The sequence below is a fragment of the Mastomys coucha genome, unplaced genomic scaffold (assembly GCF_008632895.1).
Source record: "Mastomys coucha isolate ucsf_1 unplaced genomic scaffold, UCSF_Mcou_1 pScaffold12, whole genome shotgun sequence".
Classification (NCBI taxonomy): Eukaryota; Metazoa; Chordata; class Mammalia; order Rodentia; family Muridae; genus Mastomys; species Mastomys coucha.
Genome location: NW_022196894.1, coordinates 28,065,311 through 28,089,532, shown reverse-complemented (window position 1 = coordinate 28,089,532; position 24,222 = coordinate 28,065,311). Strand labels below are relative to the sequence as shown.

Genomic DNA, 24,222 nt, shown 5'->3' with positions numbered 1-24,222 from the left:
AAAAAAAAAAAAAAAAAAAAAAAAAAAAAAAAAAAAAAAAAAAAAAAAAAAAAGTTTTCTTTTGGTTTTTAACAGACAAGCGGATTCTATACACCTGTATCTATAGTCAATGTTGCTCTGAACTGGTTTAGAGCTGCTAGAGTTTGGGAAGGGCCCAGACAAGCAGGTTGAGTATCTGTAGAGGATATTATGTTTTACTCTGTGTCTAAGGAAGAAAGAGAGCAAGTCCCAGTCGGGAGGCAGACAGGTAGAAGACTGTCTTACTAGAGGAGAGTTCCCTTCAGCCCCGCTACAGTGGTTGGACCTAGAGCATCACGCAAGCTGGGCTCTGTCATAGTTATATTCTTTTCTCCCCCTTTTTCTGTTAAGGCATACTCTTCCTATTATAGCTCAGTCTGGCCTTGAATCTAGGATCCTTCTCCCTCAGTGTCCCAAGTACCTGGGGCTCTAGATTTGAGCTCAGCTTTCTGTGTATTAAGTGCAGCTTTCAGCAGATTGAAGTAAGCCCTCTTCATTGAGGAAGGTAATTTGCTTTATTTAGTCTGTCTCTTGTGCCTTTCCAAGAATATGCAAAACAGGGGGTTGGCTGGCTCAATCTTCCCGTTTTTTTTTTTTTTCATTTTTTTTTACTTAAGCACCAGAAAGCTACCTTCTCACAGCTTCAGAAGCAGAAGCAGGCATGGCCAAGACTGAGGAGGCAGCAAGGTTGGTCTCTCCTGAGACGTCTGTCTGTGCTTTGTAGATGGGTCATGTCTTTCAGGGCCTTCCATCTGTCTCCACATAGAGGGTTTCTGTTCTGGACACAGAGGGTAGAGATTTCTTTGGTTCATAACAGCACACTTTCTATCAGCCTTTAGAAGAAATCAAAGAAAATAAATAATTATGTACATAAAGGATGAATGATTACACGTTCCCAAGACAACCATGGGGTGAAATGATGTTTCCTGTGCATTCATTTGGCTGAGCTACGTTCTCCAGCTATTTAGTCAAGCATGAATCTAAATATTGCTATGAAGAAATGTTGCCTGTAAAGTTCCTTCACAGCAGACATTCAGTAAGGGGAGTTGTTAGCTCATTCAGTCAATTCTTAAACTAAGAGGCAAGATTTCCCTAAAGGTAGTTCCCACCTGAGTCTGACTCAGTAAATTCCTTAACAGTTATAAAGAATTCAAACCTCACTCCCACATGAACACACACATACCAGCTCAAGACAACACAGCTAGAATGTGCAAACAGCCAGTCTCCAACATGCAAGTCACAGACACGCTTCATCTTCTTTGCTTGACTCGTTGACAATTCTGCCCAGGGATGCCTGGAAGGTTCCCAGGGGAGGGGGCATAATGGAAACAATTAAACCTTGACAAATGACCACTTCTTCAGATAGGAGTTCAACACAAAGAGCCATAAGGAACTCAAGTACTGAAGCCCCTGATAACATCAAGAGCAGGAATCACTTCTCATAAATGTCAGGGGTGATGTCATCTAAACACACAAGTGCTTAGTTAGAAGTTCCAGCTCATCATGAAGGAAATGATTCTTATAAATAGTTTTGATATGGAGATAGCATTTGGCGTCTTAAGAATTGACTCTTGAAATAGGAAGACGGACCATGGAAGTCATCTGACCCGGGGCACACTGACCCTACTAATCTCCCGCAGGATCATCGATGCTCTCAGCTGGGTTTCCCTAGGATTCAACAAGAGCCCTGCACTCCAGCATTTTGCATGTTCAAGGATAACGAAAGGAAGTTTATTGCTCCAAGTACTTAAAACCACATACGCTCATTGTAAAACTTTGGGTAATACAGTGGAGCATGAAAGGATTTTTACCAGAGATCCCTCCACTCAGGACAACCTGCTAGTGTTTAGATGAATCCCATGCAATCATTTCTCCACACACCTATATGTTTATAGTTACACCTCCATGGTTTAACAAAACTAGCCATAATTATAAATGGAGTTTCCATGTCTTCTTTTAAATAAACTCTTTGTATAATTATATAGTTTCCAGTTTAATGGCTGCATATTGGCCCATTGTATGACTAAGCCTTAATATCTTTTGGGCTATGATGAATGGACCAAGTTGTTCCTGTTTTTTTTCCTCGTTACAAAGAATGCCTCCTTGATGATCCTTGGCAGGGTGAGTTATCTTTGGAAGCTAACCATAGCCTGCTTCCTCCAGGGTTGGTCAGGAGCTGACTATGGAGCTGGGACACTATGAGAATGAACGGGTGGTGGGAAGGTCTATCTTCCCCTCTAGGAAAGGGGAGCCAAGGGGGTACCATGCAGCTGTCATACCCCAGGGTAAGGCTGCAAGCATTCATCGGTGTGTGGCTCCTCTCCTGACTTGGTGTGATTTCCAAGTCAGCTTGCAACCTTGCCTTTACAATTCTACCCCTGGCAAGAGCAAGACTGGATAGGAGAACCCCACCCCCACCCACCCCACCCACAACCCTGCCCTCAGTCCAGGATTCACCCAAGCAGGCTACTGTTCTGCAGCCAAGACTCTACTTGGGCCTCCAGCAAGAGACACAACTGTCTACTCTAACCATTTGGTTGCTACCTGACGCCAAAGCCAAAGCTTTGCTCACTTTTGTGCTTGGCAGATTACCAACCCAACTGGGATCCCATCAACGACCCTTCCTCTTACAGTTGGATTAAGAGGTTCAGTTTCCATTGGTGCTGCCTGAGTTGAAGATGGAAAGACTCTGGATCTCACCTGAATTCTGGCGACAGCCTGTGAGGCAAAATTGCCACCGCCACTGTTTCTGGGTGAAAAGGGAGAAAAGATAGGAACGGCCGTAGTGAATGCCTTATATATATGACTTTTCTCATTTGCACAACTGTCTCCTTTCTCAAGTAACATTGCTGTGTCTAGAAGCATGTTAAATCTTGAAGCAACACTGAGGTGCCTGGAAAGGACCAGCTGATCAGCTCCGAGAACAGTCACTGTACAGCAGCTTAGTTTAAAAGTACCCATGTCGCCAGGCAGTGGTAGTGCATGCCTTTAATCCCAGCGCTTGGGAGGCAGAGGCAGGCGGATTTCTGAGTTCGAGGCTAGCCTGGTCTACAGAGTGAGTTCCAGGACAGCTAGGGCTACACAGAGAAACCCTGTCTCGAACCGCCCCCCCCCCCAAAAAAAGTACCCATGTCCAGAGTGCAACCTTGAAGGCTCAGAAATTCGATCCTATTAGAGCCTCAAAGTTAATGGGACTGTGGAAGCTGACTCATGCAGAGGAGACTGAAAAAGAAGGCCATGAGAAGCCATATAACCATCCGGAGGGAACAGTGGCCCCAGAATCAAGCAAGGGGAGTTAGTTTAGCGAGCTGAAAGATAATGACCTGGTCACCTTTATCGGAGAGAGCTACACCTCTCAGGTGACAGTGGCTACAAAGGAAACTCTGTAAGTCTAGAAGCTGTCCCACAGCTGAGGTGAACATCTCACCCACAGCTTCTGTGGTCCTGGTTCTGCACAAACAACAAAGGAGCTGCACACGGCACATGGCACTGATGCCACGGAACATCCATAGATACTCCCAGAGATCGCAGCTCAGACCTGAGATGCTTGTGTGTTTTAAATTGCAGTGTTTTAAGTGTGTCAAGTTTTCTGACCTTTTTGAAATTTAATTCTGAAGATCTGTGCTAGCTTGACACAACTTGACAAAAGCTAGAGAGATTTGGGAATAAGAGGAAACCTCAATTAAGGAGTTGCTTCTAGCAGATCTGTAGGCGAGTCCATAGGGTTATTTACTTGATTAATGATTGATGTGGGCAAGCCTAGCCAACCGTGGGCAGTGCCAGCCCTGGTCAGTTGGTTCTGGGTTGTGTAAGAAAGCAGACTGAGCAAGACAGGAGGAGCCCGCCAGTAAACAGAGTTGCTCTATGGTCTCTGCCTCAGCTCCTGCCACTGGGTTCTTGAGTTTCTGCCCAGATTTCCCTTCCTGGTGGACTCTAAGTTATAAGTTGAAATCAACTCTTAGCTTGTTTTGGTCATGGTGTCTACCATAGCAGTAGAAACATAATTAGGACTACACACTGACATCATTCCTCAGCATATAAGTATGAATTTTGTGTATCTTGGGGTTTTGCTGGATTAGAATGTTTGCTTTTTAAAAATTGCTATTTGAGTACTGGGTGTGGTACTCATACATTTATTTAGTCTAGAGGCCGCAAAGGCAGATGGATCTTTGTGAGTTGGAGGTTAGGTTACTTTACAAAGCAAGTTACAGTACAGCCTGGGCTACATAGAATGTCTTTAAAAAACAACCCTTAATGATTGCTATTTGAGTCACTGACCTGAGGTCCTAAGCAAAGAGGATTAGATGAACTTTGGCAAGGGGGCAGGGCAGAACTTTCTATAATACTTTCACTAATGTGTACTGTGTATTTATGCAAATGGATGTCTCAATACTGACAACTGCAAAAACAGAAAAAGTTGACGATTCTGCATGTCTTATATTTAGCCGAGATTTAATTCTGCGGTATAAAAGTAAACAAACACATCTAAGTTATGACTATGCAAATCTATGTTATCCTCCTGTCTTGGTTAGGCTTTTACTGCTTTGAGTGGACACCATGACCAAGGCAACTCTTTTTATTTTTAATTTATTTATTTATTTTTTATGTGTATGAGTACACTGTAGCTGTACAGATGGCCGTGAGCCATCAGGCTCACTCCAGACCTGCTCCCTCCAGCGTAATACACTGTAGGCGTAATACACTGTAACTGTCTTCAGACACACCAGAGGTGGGCATCAGATCTCATTATGGATGCTTGTGAGCCACCATGTGGTTGCTGGGATTTGAACTCCAGACCTTTGGAAGAGCAGTCAGTGCTCTTAACCACTGAGCCACCTCTCCAGCCTCCAACAGTGGCTCTTCTTGCTGCTCTTTTTTATAGGAGCCATTGTTGTAGGCACAGCTTGGAAAACAAACTCCTCTATTTTTAGAAATAGTTTAACTCTATCTTCTTTTTCTATTTATCCACTCATTTTATATACAATAGTGAAACAAGTGTTTAGCTCTATGGTGTGAGTAGCAATCAAGAAAGACAGTATTCTTGCTAGTGTGGACTTCATGAGTTCATGTTCCAGTGAGGGGAGAAAGACATGGAGATACAGAGGACCTGGGTTCAGTTCTCAGCACCTACATCAGGAGGCTCATACGTCACTCAGTTCTAGGGGATCTGACACCCTCTTCTGACCTCTGAGAGCACCTTCATTTAATCCTCTTTGTTTAGGTCCTCAAGTTAGTAACTCGCAAAAACATATGCAGGCGTGCACACATACACACACACACACACCCCAATGAACAAATATGTGATTTTTAAAATTAAAGCACAATAATTGTAACAAGTGATCAACCCGAGTTCAAAAGAAAAATAGCTGCTATTTGTGGTCTTACAAGCTGCATCTCAGGGGACAGGATTTGGTAGCTTTGGGTCAGTGTTGTGAGGAAGTTCAGAAAGATGAGAGCCTCTAGGTTAAGGACCAGGGCAGGTCAACAGAAAGGAAATGTCCACCAAAGGAGACTTCAATAACTTCCTGACATAAAACTCAGATGTCTAGATGATGGACTTGTCCTGCTACCAAGGTTAGTCAGTCCGTCTAGATGCCTGTCAACAAGACTAGAGGGGTCAAAGTTCACATTCCAGGCAGCAGCCTGTTTTGGCAGGCTCTTTCCACTGTTGTTTCCATTTCTCCTAACGTAAATATGACCTCAGTTAAGCAGGACAATTGCTAGCTGCGGAATTCCATGAGTAACCTGTTAGTTAGATGGTGTCATTTGCTATGGTTCAGTGGGAAATGGAACCTGCCAGTAAGCATGACAACTTGAATTCAGTCCCTAGAACCCACATGGTGGAAGGAGAGAATTAATTCCTACAAGTTGCCCTCTGACCTCCATATAAACTCAAGTACATGCATCACATACACATGCCTAAAACAAACAAATAATTAAGTGAGGGCCTGTCACAGTGTCACATGCCCACCCACCACTGAGGAAGAAAAGGTGACAACTTGTAAGTTCAAAACTAGTCTCAACTACATAAAAAACAAACAAACCAACCCCCCCAAAACAAACAACCCCCACCCCCAAATTCTGTTTCAAAAACAACAAACAAAACCAAACCACAAGAGGCTGGGCATGTACAAGGGTAGATAACTTATCTAGCATGTAGTGTCTTCAGTTTGAACAAAAACAAAAATTATAATGGAAAAACAACTAAGAAAGAATTGACTGGGTTTGGTGGCTCTAAATGAAAAATGAGGCCTGAGCCCAGAAGTTCAAGACCAGGCTGGACAGGGGGTTAAAGAGGGTTAGAAATCTGTTAAGAGTGTCTGAAGCTAAAGAATGATAGAAGTTTTTATTGGCTGATTAGAAAAGGTGTCTCCAGTAAGATGTCATTTGAATGAAGGTCATACTGCATAGCTATGGAGGGGGATACTTGGTGGAGGGAAAAGCAGAGACCTCAAGAAGAGCTAATGTGGGCTGGCAAGATGGCTCAGCGGGTGGTAAGAGCACTGACTGCTCTTCCAAAGGGCCTGAGTTCAAATCCCAGTGACCAGATAGTGGCTCACAACCATCTGTAATAGGATCTGATGCACTCTTCTGGTGTGTCTGAAGTCAGCTACAGTGTACAAAATAAATCTTTGGGCTGGAGTGAGTGGGGCTGGAACAAGCAGAGGTCCTGAGTTCAATTCCCAGCAACCACATGATGGCTCACAACCATCTGTACAGATACAGTGTACTCATATACATAAAATAGATAAATAGAGGCCTCAAAACTTAAGCTCCTCTGGAGGGCCAAAGAGGTTGAGGTAGCTGCAGCACTACACCAAAAATCATCAGGTTACACTCTGAGTGTCGTGGGAAGCCACCCATACTAGTTAGGTGGAAGCACATTCGCCCTGAAGTGATTGACATTTGATGTCCTCCACCATGTTATGATGCAGCAAGGGTCTCACCAGATGCCAGCACAATGCCCATAGACTTTGCAATCTTAAGAAATGTAAGTTAAATTTACCAAGGCTTAAATAGTTACACAATAGAAACCACACTTAGGCACCCTTAATGTCTATAATATTGAATAATATGAATTTATATATGTAATATACGTGTGCCACTCTATATAAATAACAAAACCAAATGTCAGTCTTCAGAAGCAAACTTGCCTTTATAAACATGTTGAGTCCACACCAGTGCCATACCATTCTCTGCCCTCATTGGTGTGACAAGAAGCAGCTTATGACCAAAAAGACTTGCTTTGGTTCATAGTTTGAGTACATCATGGTGGGGAAGACATGGCAGAGTCATGGAGTCAAGAGGATGAGGCTAGCACTCCTCACATCTTGACAGATCGGGACATATAGGATGAGAAATGCTGGTACTCAACTGGTTTTCTTCTCTTTCCCTTTATATTTAGTCTGAGATCCTAGTTCATGGGCTGGATGGTATCGTGTACGCTCGGGGTAAGCCTTTCCTCCTGTGCCAACTTGACACAAGCTGGAGTTATCACAGAGAAGGGAGCTTCAGGTGAGGAAATGTTTCCATGAGATCCAGCTGTGGGGTACTTTCTCAATTAGTGATCAAGGGGGTAGGGCCCCTTATTGGTGGTACCATCCCTGGGCTGGTAGTCTTGGGTTCTATAAGAAAGTAAGCTGAGCAACCCAGGGGAATCAAGCCAGTAAGTAACATCCCTCCATGGCCTCTGCATCAGCTCCTGCTTCCTGACCTGCTTGAGTTCCAGTCCTGACTTCCTTTAGTGATGAACAGCAATGTGGAAGTAAGCTGAATAAACTCTTTCCTCCCCAACTTGCTTCTTGGTCAGGATGTTTGTGCAGGGATAGAAACCCTGACTAAGATACCTTCTTACTTAAGCCTCTTTGGAAACATTCTCCAAGACATACCCAGAAGTATATCTCATTGGTGGTTCAAATTATAACAGTGAAGATCAGCCTCACAAAGACCCAGGCTAGTCCCCTGAGCTGGCTCTGGAGGGCTGGCTTTCCATTATACCACATTATCTCACATGGTGATGAGATCCATACATGGTAACAGCCATGACTTCCATCCATCATCCAGTCACAATGTCAGACACCATTCACTAAGGCACGAAAGTCATCCTCCATAGATAGCAGCACCAATCTCACTGAAGATTTTTTTACTCCAAGAGACCAAGTCCATGTAGGCTAGTCTAATTTAAAACCTGCCCTGAGTAATGCAGGACTTAGCTGCAGTTCTTTCTCAACCCTGACTCTCATGTCAATACTGAGATTTTTCTCGACACACCCAGGATGTTTAGGTGTGGTGGCCCCTGAAATGTTTCTTCCTTCAAGAGGGTGGGAAAGAACACAGATGTCATAGTCTTGGCAGAGAAATCTCCCATAGCCTAAAGTAATTAGGAAAAAAAAAAAGGCTGTGTGATGTACCAGCCCAGGATTTTGGAGATTAGACACAGAAACCCAGGTCATGTCCCAGAAGGGAAGAGTTGAAAGAGGAAAGACTATTTCCAAGGATTGATAGGGTGAATGGCTGGAAGTTTCTACAATGGAAAAGAGGCTGGGTTATCATCTCTGTCCTTGCTATTATTGTTGTTGTTATCAAAAACATGTAAATAGTGCTCCTGAATTATTGTCCCTCTAGAACAATAAAGGTGATAACAGACTCTGTGGTATACTGCAAACCCAAGGAGAATGAATGCCATTGCTCATCAGCAGCTTGGCTCTGAGAACGCAATGAGCACTGCATTGGAATCTCAGCCTTCTCAGGGCCAAGGAAAGGGCTAGACTAGATCCACTGAGGGATAAAGGTGGTCAGAGGGCTTATTCAAGAAATGGGCTAACATAGTGGATGTACAATTTCAAGGGGAGGAGCCTGCTACTTTAGGAGTCAGGTGCTGTGTGACAAGACAAGGAAAGAGGACCAGAGGAGGATGGGAGATGCTATAGGCATAGGAAATGCATGGCCGGCTCGGTGAGAGAAGGATGAGGAAGGAAGGCTGCAAACTGTCTGTGTACTACTGAACCTGAATGATGATTATTTGGAAATGTGAATTATGGGAAAAGTTACTGAATTTCCTCACTAATCTGGGCTCTAGTGGATGCTGTGTTCTAGTGGTTGCTCACTGTCCTTCACCTCACAAGAGCTCACTGTCTTACTTTGGGTATCTATTGCTGTGATAAAACACCATGACCAGAAGCAACTGAGGGAAGAAAGGAGTTGTCTGGTTTACAGGTTATATAGCTAATCATTGGGGAAGCCAAGGCAGGAGTCTAGAGGCAAGTAGTGAAGCAGAAACTATGGAGAATACTGTTCCTCCGACTTGCTCAGCCTGCTTTCTTATACCACCCAGGGCCACCTACCTGCCCTGGAGTGGTACCACCCACCATGTGCACTGTGCTCTTCCATATCACTAATCAACACAATGCCTGGTGAAAGAAGGGGAGGAAAGAAAATGCTACAGACAATATGATAAAGGCATTTCTCAAGTGAGGTCACTCCTCTTTGGTGACTCCAGCTAGTGTCAAGATGACAAAAAACTAACCAGGACAACTGGCTCCTTGACAACTGGACACATCAGCTGTCATCATCTGAGAAGAGGGAACCTCAACTGAGAAACTGTCCCCATTAGAGAGACCCATAGGCAATCCTGTGGGGTATTCTCTTGATTAATGATGCATGAGGAAGGCCCCAGTCCATTGCTGCCAATACCTACCCTAGGCAAGTGGTCTCTAGACTTATAAGAAAGCAGGTTGAAAGGCCAGATTGGTCTACAGAGTGAGTTCCAGGACAGCCAAGGCTATACAGAGAGACCCTGTCTCGAAAAAAAACAAAAACAAAAACAAAAAAAAAACCCCAAAAACAAAACAACAACAACAAAAACAAAAAACAAAAGAAAGCAGGCTGAGCAAGCCATGGAGAGAGCAAGTCAGTGAGCAGCACCCCTCCAAGGCTTCTGCTCCTGGTTCCTGCCCTGACTTCCCGGAGAGATGGAAGGTGACCTGGGAGTATAACATGAATAAACCCTTTCTCCAAAAGTGTTTTTGGTTATGGTATTTGTTGCAGCAATAAAATCTTTTTCTTTTCTTTTCTTTTTTTGAGACAGGGTTTCTCTGTGTAGCCCTGGCTGTCCTGGAACTCACTTTGTAGACCAGACTGGCCTCGAACTCAGAAATCCACCTGCCTCTGCCTCCCAAGTGCTAGGATTAAAGGCGAGCGCCACCACCGCCCAGCAGCAATAGAAATCATAACTGAGACACTTACTCTTTAAAGGGAGGATGTGTATGGAGCTGGGGGTGGGGGTATTCTGTGCAGATATCCTTTGAGCTTCATCATTATAGAATCATTTGTTCCCAGCCTGATGACAAGAGGAGGAAGCACAACTCTTTCTTTATCATCCTGATGGGATAATCCATAACACCTGCTTGCATCTGTAGATGAAGGTAAGTTATTCAAAGGCAAGCATTTACCACAGGATTTGATCAGACACCTCTGAAGCCTTGAGTGTGTGCTCAGGAGGTGGTCCCTAATCCTTCTGGACCAGGCTACTGTGGGTCAAAATGAGGGCCACTCATGAAGGCAGACATGGGAAGTTTGACTGCATGTGGACCCCATGAAGAGGATTGGCGGGTGTCAGGCTGTAAGAAGCCGTGGGACCCTGCTCCGGGTGTGCAGTCTGAGGTCCCTGCAGACCCTGCCAGAGTTGGCTGGGGTCCCTGGGCCTGCATGGAGGCCAAGGACGACAGGCTCTCAGGCCGCAGAAGAGTTGAGAATGCTTTGGCTTGGATGGCTTGGGTTGACAGAAGCCATGTCTGGGAATGCTGACAGGCTTCCTACTGGAGGTTAGACATGAGGTTCTATGGGGAAGACCTACTCCATTGCTCCAGCACGGCGGATCCTAATGAGAAGGGGCAGTCCATGGTTTTAAGGCATTTATTGTAGAAAGGCAGAGAGAGGGAGAAGAGTAGAGAAGTAGAGGCCGGCCATGGCCATGTGGAGGTGGGGGGAAGGGAAGGCAGAGAGAGGGGGAGCAAGGGAGCAAGAGAGTAAGAGTAAGAGAGTAAGAGAGGGAGGAGGGAGCAAGCAGCCCCTTTTATAGTGGCTGGGCCTACCTGGCTGTTGCCAGGTAACTGTGGGGGTGGAGTCCAGACAGAATACCAGGAGTTTGGGGCATTGCCTAAGTGACTAATGGTCATACAGCTCTCTGTGGGGAGTAGGGGGGTCTGTGGGAGGCTATAGCTGCTATAGGAGCCAGGGGCCCAGTGGGTGTGGCCGAATACCTGGTGTCCCTCATAGGCTGAAGTCACCATCTACCTTGTCACCGGGGTTGAAGGCCTGTGCTCGACTGGGGATCAGGCTGTCTGTGCACACAGCTCACCACCCCACAGCCTATAGGTCCTGGATCTCACCAGTGTAGCAGGTTCTCGGCATTGTGAGTGGAAGGGAACTTTCCTTGGTGCTTCCTCGCTCTTGCCCACACCATGCTACAGTGTCTTCATAGTCTTGGGTTACAGTATGGAGGGATACCAGGGTCCACTGTGATTCCATCATCCAAAGGCCCATCCTCCATGTTCCTTTGTGGTTAATGGTGGCCCTATACTGTGGCATCTCTGTTGTTCACAGTGGCCCTATACTGTGGCATCTTTGTTTTTCATGCTGACTCTATACTGTGGCATCTTTATTTTTCATGCTGACTCTATACTGTGGCATTTTTATTGTTCATGGTGGCCCTATACTGTGGCATCTTTGTTGTTCATGGTGGTCCTATTGTGTGGCACCTTTGTTGTTCATGGTGGCCCTATTGTGTGGCATCTTTGTTGTTCATGGTGGCCCTATTGTGTGGCATCTGTGTTGTTCATGGTGGTGCTATTGTGTGGCATTTGATGCTCTTCCAACTTGCTCTTTTGATGCTCCTTTGATGATGAAGGTTCAGCTTTAGATTCCCACAGGCTCTACCCCTACTTTACCTTCAGACCTCAGGGAATTCCCTCTCTACCCCCACCTCTGGTACAAAAGCAGTAGGCTGGCCTGAGTGACTTTTAATGTCCCTTTAAGACCCTAGAATCATTTCTTCTTCTTCTTCTTCTTCTTCTTCTTCTTCTTCTTCTTCTTCTTCTTCTTCTTCTTCTTCTTCTTCTTCTTCTTCTCCTTCTCCTTCTCCTTCTCCTTCTCCTTCTCCTTCTCCTTCTCCTTCTCCTTCTCCTTCTTCTTCTTTTGCTTTTTCAAGACAGGGTTTCTCTGTATAGCCCTGGCTGTCCTGGAACTCACTCTGTAGACCAGGCTGGCCTCAAACTCAGAAATCCACCTGCCTCTGTCTCCCAAGTGCTGGGATTAAAGGCTTGTGCCACCACTGCCCTGCGGAATCATTTCTTCTTAGAGACAAACTGAGACCATCCTTTTTCTGCCTCCTAACCCTTCCCCTCAGAAATGAGCAAGGTGTGGCAAATCTGGTTGGCCAAACTGGGCAACTCCTGACTGTAATCCTAGCATTTGCGAGGCTGTGATGGAAGGATTGCTGCAAGTCTGAAGCCAGCCTGGGCTACAGAATGAGTTCAAGGTCAGCCTAGGCTATGGAGTATTTGTAAACAACCTGTATTAAAACAATAACAGTAGCAGCAAACAACAAAACAACAACAACCTTTTGGAGTTACTATCTACTTAATCTGTCTAAAATTGCATCCATAAACTCAGAGACTCCTTTCTGGCAGCTCTAAGTTTCCATAGTTAGCCAAATCTTGATAAAGCAGACCCTGAATGGGAGACTGGAGAGGCCTAAGGCCCCATGGGATTAGATTTCACAGCAGCAAAACACTAGAACTTTTCAGACCCCTGAGAGATCCGGGTGTGAGCAAGCCCTGCACTCTCTAGATTCATGACTAGATTTTATTAGATAGAATCCCAGTGGGCATTAGGTGCTGAGGTAATTGATTTTGTGTCACCATGACTAAATGTCTGATAGACACTGTAAGAGAAGGAAGAGTGACTTTGACTCAGTGTGAGAGTGTGGTATTCTGTCACTCTTCTTTCTCATCACCGTGATGCTCTTGAACGTCCTGGCAGATGCTCTCAGGAGCATCAGCAATGCCAGGAAGAGAGGCAAAGGCCAGGTCCTCATCAGACCATGCTGCAAAGTCACTGTTCGGTTCCCGAATGATGATGAAGCCTGGTTACACTGGCCAATTTGAAATCATTGTTGATCATAGATCTGGGAAAATTATTCTGAACCTCACAGGCAGGTTGGATAAGTGTGGAGTGATTAGCTTTTGATTTGATGTGCAGCTCAAACTTGCTATATATAGACCAGGCTAGACTACTGCTCTCTCTCTCTCTCTCTCTCTCTCTCTCTCTCTCTCTCTCTCTCTCTTTCTCTCTCTCTCTCTCTCTCTCTCTGTGTGTGTGTGTGTGTGTGTGTGTGTGTGCGCGCGCGTACTCGTGTTCCCATTGTTTCATTTTACTGACAACCTCAGCTCATATCATGGACCATAAAGAAATAAGAGAAAAGCACACAGGAGGGAAAACTCTGGAATCCTTTTTCTAGAGATGTAAAACACATTTTTAAAAAAATGTCTCAGTGGAGTTGGGGGAAAACCCAGGATCTATATACTTACTCCCTCACATTTGTGTAGAGCATCCCAGTGTTGGGGTATGGTAGAGGGCAGCTACTCACATCATGGCAGAAGGAGGCAGGGAGCATGGCAGGGCAGGGATATGGAAAACATATTCTCAATGACCTGCTTCACTGACCTACTTTCCCAGGGTACTCTGATAGTTTTCATCACATCCCAGAATAGCATCGGCAGTTACTAACCAAGGTCTCACTTCATACCCAACCCGTACCGTTGTACCAGTGGCCTGACTCTCTGGCAATGAAAAAAAAAATGCATTCAGTCTATGTCCAAGAGTCCCAAAGTCTTAATAGTTACAACATCTGTTCAAACATCTGAGTCCTTAGTCTCTTAGCTATGGAATTGCTATGAAATAAAAACAAGTTGCATACCTTCCAAACATGAAGTGAATGAACATTCCTATTCCAAAAAGGAGGGAGCGGGCACAGTAAGGAGGGATGGGACCAAGGTAAGATGGTAATTTAGCAGGGCAAACATTAAATCCAATAGCCTTACGTCTGGCATTCAAGTAATGTGGTGTCCTGATGCTTGTCAATGCACTGCAAACAGCTGCGCCTTCATTGTTTGCCCACTGGCAGGCCACATGGCTTCTCTCAAGGCTTAATTAACGCACCATTCTCTGAGGGTCTTGTAAGGGAAATCAGAGCATGCTCAACAGTCTTAACTTCCAGGCCTCCCTCAAAAATCTTGGTGGAAACCTCCCTCCTTGACCTCATAGCTATGCATATCATATGCCTGCAAAACCCAGTAGCGTATCGACAATTTTGCAGCCAGCTTGAGCAAGTATGTAGACTCACTTGAACCACAGTAGTCCATGAGAAAGTGAGGAGTTGGACCTGGGAAAATAGTTCCCCAGAATGATATATGCAAGCAAAGCACACTGGTAGTTCTCTTTTCTTGAGGGGAAAATTCCAAATGTGTATACAGTCTTGGACCCCGGAGCCTATGAACAACCTGGGCGATGTATAAAGTGCCCTCTAGATGTTCCTGTTGGCTCAGCCAAAAGTGTTTGGGTTCTTTCAAAGTTTTTGTTTTATTTTCCAAAAAAGTAGGCAGATTTTAAGATTTCTTTACTTTAGGTGCAGGAGTGTCTCCCCTGATGTGTGTACGTGCAGCAGGTGTGCGCCCTCCAAGTTCAGAAGAGGATTCTGGGTGCCTGAAACTGGAGTCACAGAGGGTTAGGGGCCACTAAGTAGGTGCTGGGAACCAAACACTGTTCTCTTCAAGAACAAGTACTCTTGGGGCTGGAGAGATGGCTCAATGGTTAAGAGCACTGACTGCTCTTCCAGAGGCCCTGAGTTCAATTCCCAGCAACCACATGGTGGCTCACAACCCTTTGTAATGGGATCTGGTGCCCTCTTCTGGTGTGTCTGAAGACTGCTACGGTGTACTCATACAAAAAGTAAAATAAATAAATAAATCTTTACCGGGCGATGGTGGCGCACGCCTTTAATCCCAGCACTTAAGAGGCAGAGACAGGTGGATTTCTGAGTTCGAGGCCAGCCTGGTCTACAGAGTGAGTTCCAGGACAGCCAGGGATACACAGAGAAACACTGTCTCGAAAAACCAAAACCAAAACCAAAAAAAAAAAAAATACTCTTAACCACTGAGCCATCTCTCCAGCCTATGTGTGTGTGTGTGTCTGTGTGTGTATGTGTGTGTATGCGTGTACACACTTGTGTGTGGACCGTGGCATATATACAGAAGGCAGAGGACAACTTTCAGGAATCAGCTCTGTGGGTTTTGAACGCAGGTCATCATGCCTGCACAGCGAGTGGGTTTATACAGGGAACCATCCTGATGGGCTTTGGTTTCTTGTTTTGTTTTGTTTTTTGTTTTTTGTTTTTTGTTTTTTCAAGACAGGGTTTCTCTGAGTAGCCCTGGCTATCCTGAAACTCACTCTGTAGACCAGGTTGGCCTCGAACTCAGAAATCTGCCTGCCTCTGTGCGCCACCACTGCCCGGCTGGGCCTTGGTTTCTTTATAATGCTCCTGATTCTTTAATCATACCCTCTTTATCCACCACTTAACTCCCATGGTTCTGCTCTGCTGCTTTGCTCCTGACTCTCACTATGAATCTGACTGAAAACAGCCGGTAATAACCAGTTGAGAGCCTGAATCCTGTGCTGCTTGACTTTCTTCCTACCAGAGTAATTAATCTGTCACCTTTAAACGTAGCTTCCCACAGTTTCTGGACACAAGCCAAATGTAGATCAGTTATTTGCCAGAAAGTGACACAAATGATCTCAAGCCCAATTCCCAATGGACCTGAAAGCTCATGAGCAGAGATAGCACTCCTATCACAGTTTTCAACTTCCAGGTTTAACCAGAACCCCATCACTGAGTTCTGTTGCTAGAATCCTATCTAGGACATTTTTTGTTGTTGTTAAAGATTTATTTATTATTACACATAAGTACACTGTAACTGTCTTCAGACATGCCAGAAGAGGGCGTCAGATCTCATTACGGATGGTTGTGAGCCACCAAGTGGTTGCTGGGATTTGAACTCAGGACCTTCGATAAAGCAGTCAGGGCTCTTACCCGCCAGCCCCTATCTAGAACATTCTAACAAACATCTTCAAACTCTTCCAAATTCTACCCACAAACCACTTCTAAAGTCCCAAGAACATCGTCAGGTTTAATCCCAACCTAGACACTTCTAGAGTATAGGGCCAGTTTTCTGTGTTAGTTGCGTTCATTGTTGTTATGACCCTGAGAAAGACAACTTGAACTCACAATAGTGCGTTGTGTTTGTAACTCAGCATGGGGAAGGTAGAAACAGGAAGGACAGAGGTTTTAGGTCACCCTTGGCTAACCCTGTTCTAACAACAGCTACAACTTAAAGGAAGGGATTTTAGACCCAGTGTGAGAGGAGTCAATCCCTGCCTGGAAGGGAAGGTGAGGCCGAATGGAGTAGTTTACATTACAGTGAGCCAAGAAGTAGAAAATAGGATACTGTGGCTCTGCTGGATTTTTTCCTTTTTCCTTATAGGCTGGTGATGCTATCCACATTCAAGGAGGGCCTTTCCCTGTCGATTTAATCCTTCCTGAAAACACCCTCACTGGCACACCCAGAGCTGTAACTCAATCTCCTAAATAATTCTAAATCCAGTCAAGATAACAATGAAGATTAACCAACCATAAAGATTAACCGCTCAAATGTTTGAGAGCTACAAGGTGAAAGCCAGAGGGAGAGATTGTTTGCAAAGCTGTGGTCCTTATTAAGGAACCAACCTGGGGGGAAGGGAGGAAGAGATGTGATGGGAGCCCAGGAGAACTGGAGTCTCTTTAAAGAAGTCAGGGCCTTACCAGCACACAGGGATTCATGGAGACGGGCAGAAGGCACAGGAGAGAAGAAACAAGTCATCTCCCAATCTCTTGTCAGGGCCTCCCATTAACTGAGCCCACTAAGAAGTCAGGGGAGCAGGAAGCCCAGCGATGCTGCGATGGGACACATAGAGAGCACAACACACAGAGAGCATAGAGCGGAGGGTGAGCACAGCACACAGCACAGAGCAGAGGAGGAAATGGATGGGGAGGCACCGGAGAAAGCAGTACATGAGCCCTGTCTCACCATGTCTTTTTTCCCTTCTGTGTGACAGAGGAGTCACAGCTACAGAAATCTAAGACGGCAGTGTCATTATTGCTACATTTGACCTGGTTGGGGTTTTCACTGGGGAGGGAGCTATAGGTAACTTGGTCCAAGCCAGTTGCACTCCCCTGTCATACAGACAGGGTTTCTCTGTATAGCCCTGGATGTCCTGGAACTCACTCTGTAGATCAGGCTGGTCTCAACTCGGAGATCTGCCTGCCTCTGCCTCCTGAGTGCTGGGATTAAAGTTATGTGCCCAACTAAGATTCTCTTATTCTACCAGGTCAAGTGCTTTGACCCACTGAACCATCTCACTGGCCCATGATATTCATCTTTCTGAGACGGCTTAATATAATTCATTCAGTATAGTTATCTTCACTCACACTAATTTTCCTGTAAAAGATATAACTTTGTTCTCCTTTATGGCTGAAAAAGATTCTGATATATATACACATCATATATAATATTATACTAATATATAATATTTATACATTTATTCTATATCATATTAATATAGCATATTATATTAATATGTAATAATATACTTATTAATATAATATAATGCGATATGATTGACAGAATATAATATGAATATAACATTATAGATTATATATTTTATATTAGTATATACTAACAATATTAACACAATGTATATGTTGATATTAATATTATAATACATTAATATTTATATACTATTTATGTACTATATTAATATATGTATTATATATAATATAATACTATTATATTACTATTATATATATTATTTTCTTTATTTTTCTCTGTCTGGATTAGGGATTCAGCCTCTCCCTCTTCCAACATGAGATCTTAAGGGAATTTTAACCCTTTGATGTATCATCTCCCCTGGCAAGCTAATCAGGTACATATCAACATATCATCTGTTGATTTCTGTCTGTCTGTCACTGCCCCTCTACAATGTTCAGGGTGAGCAGGGCCTTCGATTTTATGACATTTGTTTGTTTGTTCGTTTGTTTATGTGTATGTGAGTAGATGGCACAGTAGAGGTCAGACAGAGGACAACTTCAGGAGTTGGTTCTGCCATGTGGGTCTTGGGGATTGATATCAGGACCCTTTACCTTCTGCGCCATCTTGCTGGCCTAGGTCTTTATTTTCTTGGCTGCAAATGCCTGACAGCCAGTGAAACTGACCTGCAATTTCATGAACCGGGTTCTGCCTCGACCGAAGGGAGAAAGGAGACCTGAAACACAGAGTTCGAGAACAAAAGGACACGGAGCCAAGTTGAGGGTTTCCAATCAAGGCTCGCCTTTACTTTGGGGGTTCAGCATTTATATACAAGAGTGCAAACTGAATCTCTAGGTTACAAGGACATTTGAATAACATGAGGAATTCGGGAGGAGTCAGGAAGAGTCCAAACAAAGTCAAGGGGGAAGTCCAAGGGAAGCTGGCTGCTGGGCTGAAGGTGGAGACTCAGGACATCCCGCAGGTCTCAGCTCAGGGGAGTGGCTGGAGGCGCAGTCTACAGTGGGGGAGGAGGTCAACAACAGATCTTCAGGCTGTATAAGTGCCAGCCAGCAGGCGCACAGCAGGCATGAGTTGAGTCTGCAGTGGCAAACTCCGATGTCTTACATCTGAGAGACCCCAACAAACCAGTGCATAGGCATTCAGTGCTTAAATAAGAAACAGGAATGAAAGGCACTCAGGGCTCGTTTGGTGCAAATGTGTCCCTTTAACAAGAGAGTATCGAGTCCAGAGAGGACCCTGGTCTAAAGGAAGTCATTAAAAGATCAGTAGCATGATGGCTCAAGTGCCAGGTGCCCCAACGTCCACCCAGCTTTGGTACACCGAAGGCCGTGTTGATGAGAACATCTTACATCCAACCCTTAGCTTGTATGCAGGCATGTGTGATTCAACACTCAATCTTCTGAAATATACTCTTGTGCTTATATTTGATTCTGTTGGTTTTTAATTCTCACATTATGCTATTAAGTTACTATCATGAATTTGTAAGCTGAAACCTATAGTCTAAAAAATAATATATATTTTTAAAGATGTATTTATTTTATATATGTAAGTACAATGCTGCTGTCTTCAGACACATCAGAAGAGGGTATCAGGTCCCATTACAGATGGTTGTTGTGGTTGCTAGGAATGGAACTCAGGACCTCTGGAAGAGAAGTCAGTGCTCCTAACCACTGAGCCATCTCTCCAGCCCCCACCCCCCAAATAATATATTATACAATAGGGTTGGTTTTTTTTTGAGACAGGGTTTCTCTGTGTAGCCTTGGCTGTCCTGGAACTCACTCTGTAGACCAGGCTGGCCTCAAACTCAGAAATCCGCCTGCCTCCGCCTCCCAAATGCTGGGATTAAAGGCGTGTGCCACTACCGCCTGGCACAACAGGGTTTTGTTTTTTTTTAAAAAAAAAGTTTATTTATTGCTTTTTATCTTTTTACAGATCTCATGTAGCCTAGCTGGCCTTGAACTTACCATGTAGCCAAGGTTGGTCTTGAACTCCTAGACTATTCTGCTTCTCCCTCTCAAGTGATTGCAGGCCTGTGCCATCATGCTCAGCTTTCTCTTTCCCCCTTTAAAAAAGGACTAAAAAGCCTGGCCAAGGTATGTTTGTTTAAGCACCCTTTAAAATACCAGAGTGAAGCAATCCATTGAGAACAATTCTATATGGAGCTCAAGTGTGAAGATAAGAGACTAGCTAAGGTCTGACTGCTGGGCCCTCCGCTCTCATGTATATTAATCTTGAAATCTCATTTCGTTTCTGATCCAGTCTATCCATCACTTACAGTGCTGATTTTCATGCTACACCATGTCATATTCATTTTCTTGGTTTTTGTGTCTTGTTTTCCACCCCAGTTCATGCTTGTAAATTGCTGCTTTGTGCCTCCAGTCAGAGCAGTGCATTCCAGGAAGAGGCAGGAGGAATGGCAAGGGTTTTCACAGAACTGACTTTGTTTTGACAGTGATGGTATCTGGCAGAGTGGGAACTGATTACAACCCAGTGCCATTGTGCAGAACAACTATTCATAGCTGCTGGGGGCCGAGGGCACACATGAATGTGAGTCAAAGACCGAGGAGACAGTCAAACTGAGGTCCGAGAATGTGTGGTTATGCAAGGATGGAGGTTTAAGGTCATGCTAAAAATCAAGTATTTAAAATATTGGCCACAGCACAATAACTCTGTGGTCTAATTTTATCCCACGCTTGCAACTTTTCCAGGACTGAGAGCGGCTAGAGTTACCGCTCAGGACAAAAAGCAGGCCAGGCTCCAAATCCGTGTGTGCCAGATGCAGAGGACTTGATCTTTTCTGCAAAATGGGTCTCAGATTCAACCGTGGCTCTCGGAGCAAGCGGACATTCTAGCAGACGGCTGTGCTTTGATGAGCACCTAAACCTCTTACTAGATGAAACACAAGAGTCTTGTTCTAAAGCAAAGTCAAGGGCAACAACAGTATACACACCTTTAATCTCAGCTTGAGTTTGAGACCATCCTGGTCTATAATACCAAGTTCCAGGTCAGCCTGGGCTATTGAGTGAGACATGAGACCCCGTCTTTAAAACAAGCTAAAAACAAAAGAAAGGAAAAAGAAAACAACTGGGTTAGCTCATGCTACAAAGCAGGTTAACACTGCTCTGTTACAAAATGTTTCCAACTAGAAATGGTCAAGGAAGAGAGAGTTGAAAAGGCAATCGAGTTTGTGCTTTTAAAGGACATCTTCTGGGAGTATCATTCTGAAACATTTTTTCCATATGCTTTTGATGACCCTTATGTTATTATCAGGTGAGAATAAATGCTATGATATATTCACACACACACATGTTATATGTACATATGTATGTATCCCCTTGGGCAATAAGGGTAGCACAGGGTGGGATTAAGACATGCCTTTCAGGGGCATGGAGGGATGGCTCAGTGAGTAAAGTGCTTGTTGCACAAGCATGAGGATCAGTGTTCAGATCCCCAGCACCCATGTAAGGTCAGCGGCACACACATTACCACACAATGGGAAACAGAGGTGTGTGGTAGCCTCTCAAATATAGTATGAACTATAAGAGATCCTGCCTCATAAAAGATGGAGGGTGGGAGCTGACACATAAGGTTGTCCTGTGACCTCTCTATGTGTGCCCACCCATGCATGCATACACACACACACACACACACACACACACACACACACACTCATACTCACACACATTCACATATACACTCACACATACCTGGGGACACACACATTCACATACACTCACACACTCATACACACTTGCATACCACTACTGTAAATGTGGTTTCTAGTTAAGATTCCTGGAAAATTGTAGATTTACAATAGGGAAAGAAGAAAAGCCATACACATTTAGACCTTAAACTGGGGTTATTGATATTTTAACATTCATTTTTTTTTGGCTTTTCAATTAATATTCATTTTTAATATATCTTTACATAAAAAAATATTGTTCTATATCAGAATCCCTCACAGCAACTGCTAACTGTGCTGCGATACTGGTTGTTAGTAATTTCTCTTCTCTTGTCCACACCATGTCTTCATTTTTCCTGCTTATACTTTGGAGAATGAGAAATTGGAAGACACCCAAGGCCTGACCTCTAGGGATCTCCAATGAATAGAAACCTAGCAAGTGAGAGAGAGTCTGCAAATATTAGCTATTCTCCTTTTCAAATGTTGCTGGATGAGCAAAGCAAACCCAAAACACTAGATCGGGTTTGTCGAGAAATGATTAGAATGGCTTACCTCTCAATAGTTGCTAAATATATCTTGTTTGGCATTTTCTTTGATGCCATGAATAGGGGTGTTGTTGGGTTAAGTGGAAATAGATCCTGATCGATTGGAGGTTACTTCTTATTGTGAAAATCATAGGAAAATTTGAGTTTTGTTGCTTCAGACTGGAGGAAATGGATCCCTGAGGCTCTTAAGCAGCTCCGTGCTCCTCAGGGAGCCTGCATGCTGGATTTTATCCACTGTGCTGTGGTCCGTGTCATCTGTTTGCCGAAGTTAAGTGTTGTGCCAAGTCCACAGCTTTCTCCCCTCCCACCCCCACAGAGACTTCTTCCTTTCTGTTAGGGCGAGGGAGACTAGCCTTGGTTTGATGCCTTTCCAGGGCTTTCTCTGGCTTCAAAACCGCAAGACCGTGTTGTCAGAATCATTAAAAAACACACCCGCATCTTCCCACAATGGCAGCATATTGAATGATAATAAATTCACAAGGTGCTGTCGTTTCATCTTGCCGCCATTTGCCAAGTGGTTTTGCTTTCCTTGGGAACCTTTTGTCAAGGAAAACACAAGTTCTTTTATTCTATCTTAATTACTAACATTAATTCTTTTTTGTTTGTTTGGTTTGGTTTGGTTTTTTGAGACAGGGTTTCTCTGTGTATCCCTGGCTGTCCTGGAACTTACTCTGTAGACCAGGCTGGCCTTGCACTCAGAAATTCACCTGCCTCTGCCTCCCAAGTGCTGAGATTAAAGGTGTGTGCCACCTCCCCTCCACACACACACACACACACACAGTGTTAAGTGCAAAGACCTCTTTATGGGCTTGGTATGTCTGATAAGTTCTCAGGCCTATTTTTCCTGATGTGATTTTAGTAGTAGTGATTTAGTCCATGTGATCCCATGCTCCTGACTTAGCACTGTAGGCTTAGATTGTTCAAAACCTACTTTTAATAATGGTTCTTAAATGCTTTACCCTCCCTTTAGCCCACCACCCTCCAGAGGAAGTGGAAAGGAAAGGGTAATAAAGCAAAGGAGGATGTGGACCTATTTAGAAAGAGTTCATTGGAGAGAATTAATCTGCATTGTTAGGATATGAGTTCAGTTCACACGAATCAGCAGTGGGAGCTCAATCTACTTGCAAACACCATTTGCGAATCAGCAACCTCAGTTTGATCCAGAAGAAACTTTGAGGCTCTGCCAATCAGCCCACGTCTGAGAAAGGAAGCAGTAAGAAGCTGCCAGAACACCAACAGAAGTTTTTTCAGTGCATTTCTGTCTACGAAGTCACTGTAGAGGATGACCAGCAAAGAACGGTAAGGCGAACCAATACCATCTAGCATTGTCTGCTGTCTGTGGGTTATATTTATACCCTTTTCAAACATCACCTGTTTTTCTCAAGCACCGTCTCTAGCAAAACATCACATGCCCTTTTTCTAGATTGCTTCCAGAAAAAACATGTGTCTATTCTCAGTAAAACATCCTCCTATGCGTCTGCTTCAGCAAAAGCATCCTCTCATAAGACAGTTTCCAGAAAAACACCACATGACAGAACCGAGTCTCCAAAGGAAACCAGAAATTTCCATTTCATACCACAATAGGTTTATAGGCAGACACCCTTTCTACTCCTAGAAATAAGTCATTTATCAGTCTGCACCATGTGGTTGTTACCAGACAGATGGTATACCATTCACACACCCACCAATGTGTAGTCTTTTTCCATTCTCAAACTGGACTCAAAAAGTACTTATAAACTCAGAGTGATCTGGAAAACCACCTTTGCTGGCTAGTATTTGTCAACTTAACACAAGCTAGAGTCATCTAGGAAGAGGACGCCTCAGCTGAGAAAGTGCCTCCATCAGATTGGCCTAGATGCAAGAGTCTGAGGCATTTTTTGACTGATTAATGTGACCTTCTCTAGGACAGTGAGGAGCCTGAGAATGAGGATATTGTGGCAGTCATAGCCCAAGTTTATTTCCTTCAATCTCTACTTCCTGAAATTGCCCAAGGCGAGACAGACTTCCTTTGGAGACAGGCTGTCTCTACAGACATTCCTTTCAGTTAATTCTGAGCAAGGTCAGCTGTAATTTCATAGGAATCCCGTCTTATCACTGAGTCAGTCTATCATTATGTAGACCAGGCTGGCCTCATACTCACAGAGATCCACCTGCCTCTGCCTCCTGAGGACTGGAATTAAAGGTGTGTTCTACCATGCCAGATCTGTTCATGGTGTTTACAAAAGAAAACTCGGGCACCACTGTTTACACAATATGGTGTAACATGGAACAGGACACA

General features: G+C 44.2%; 1 pseudogene; it reads left to right on the top strand.

The window, feature by feature from the left end:
• Nucleotides 1-10,436: 10,436 nt before the first annotated feature.
• LOC116086264 lies at nucleotides 10,437-13,761 on the top strand (annotated as a pseudogene).
• Nucleotides 13,762-24,222: the final 10,461 nt, after the last annotated feature.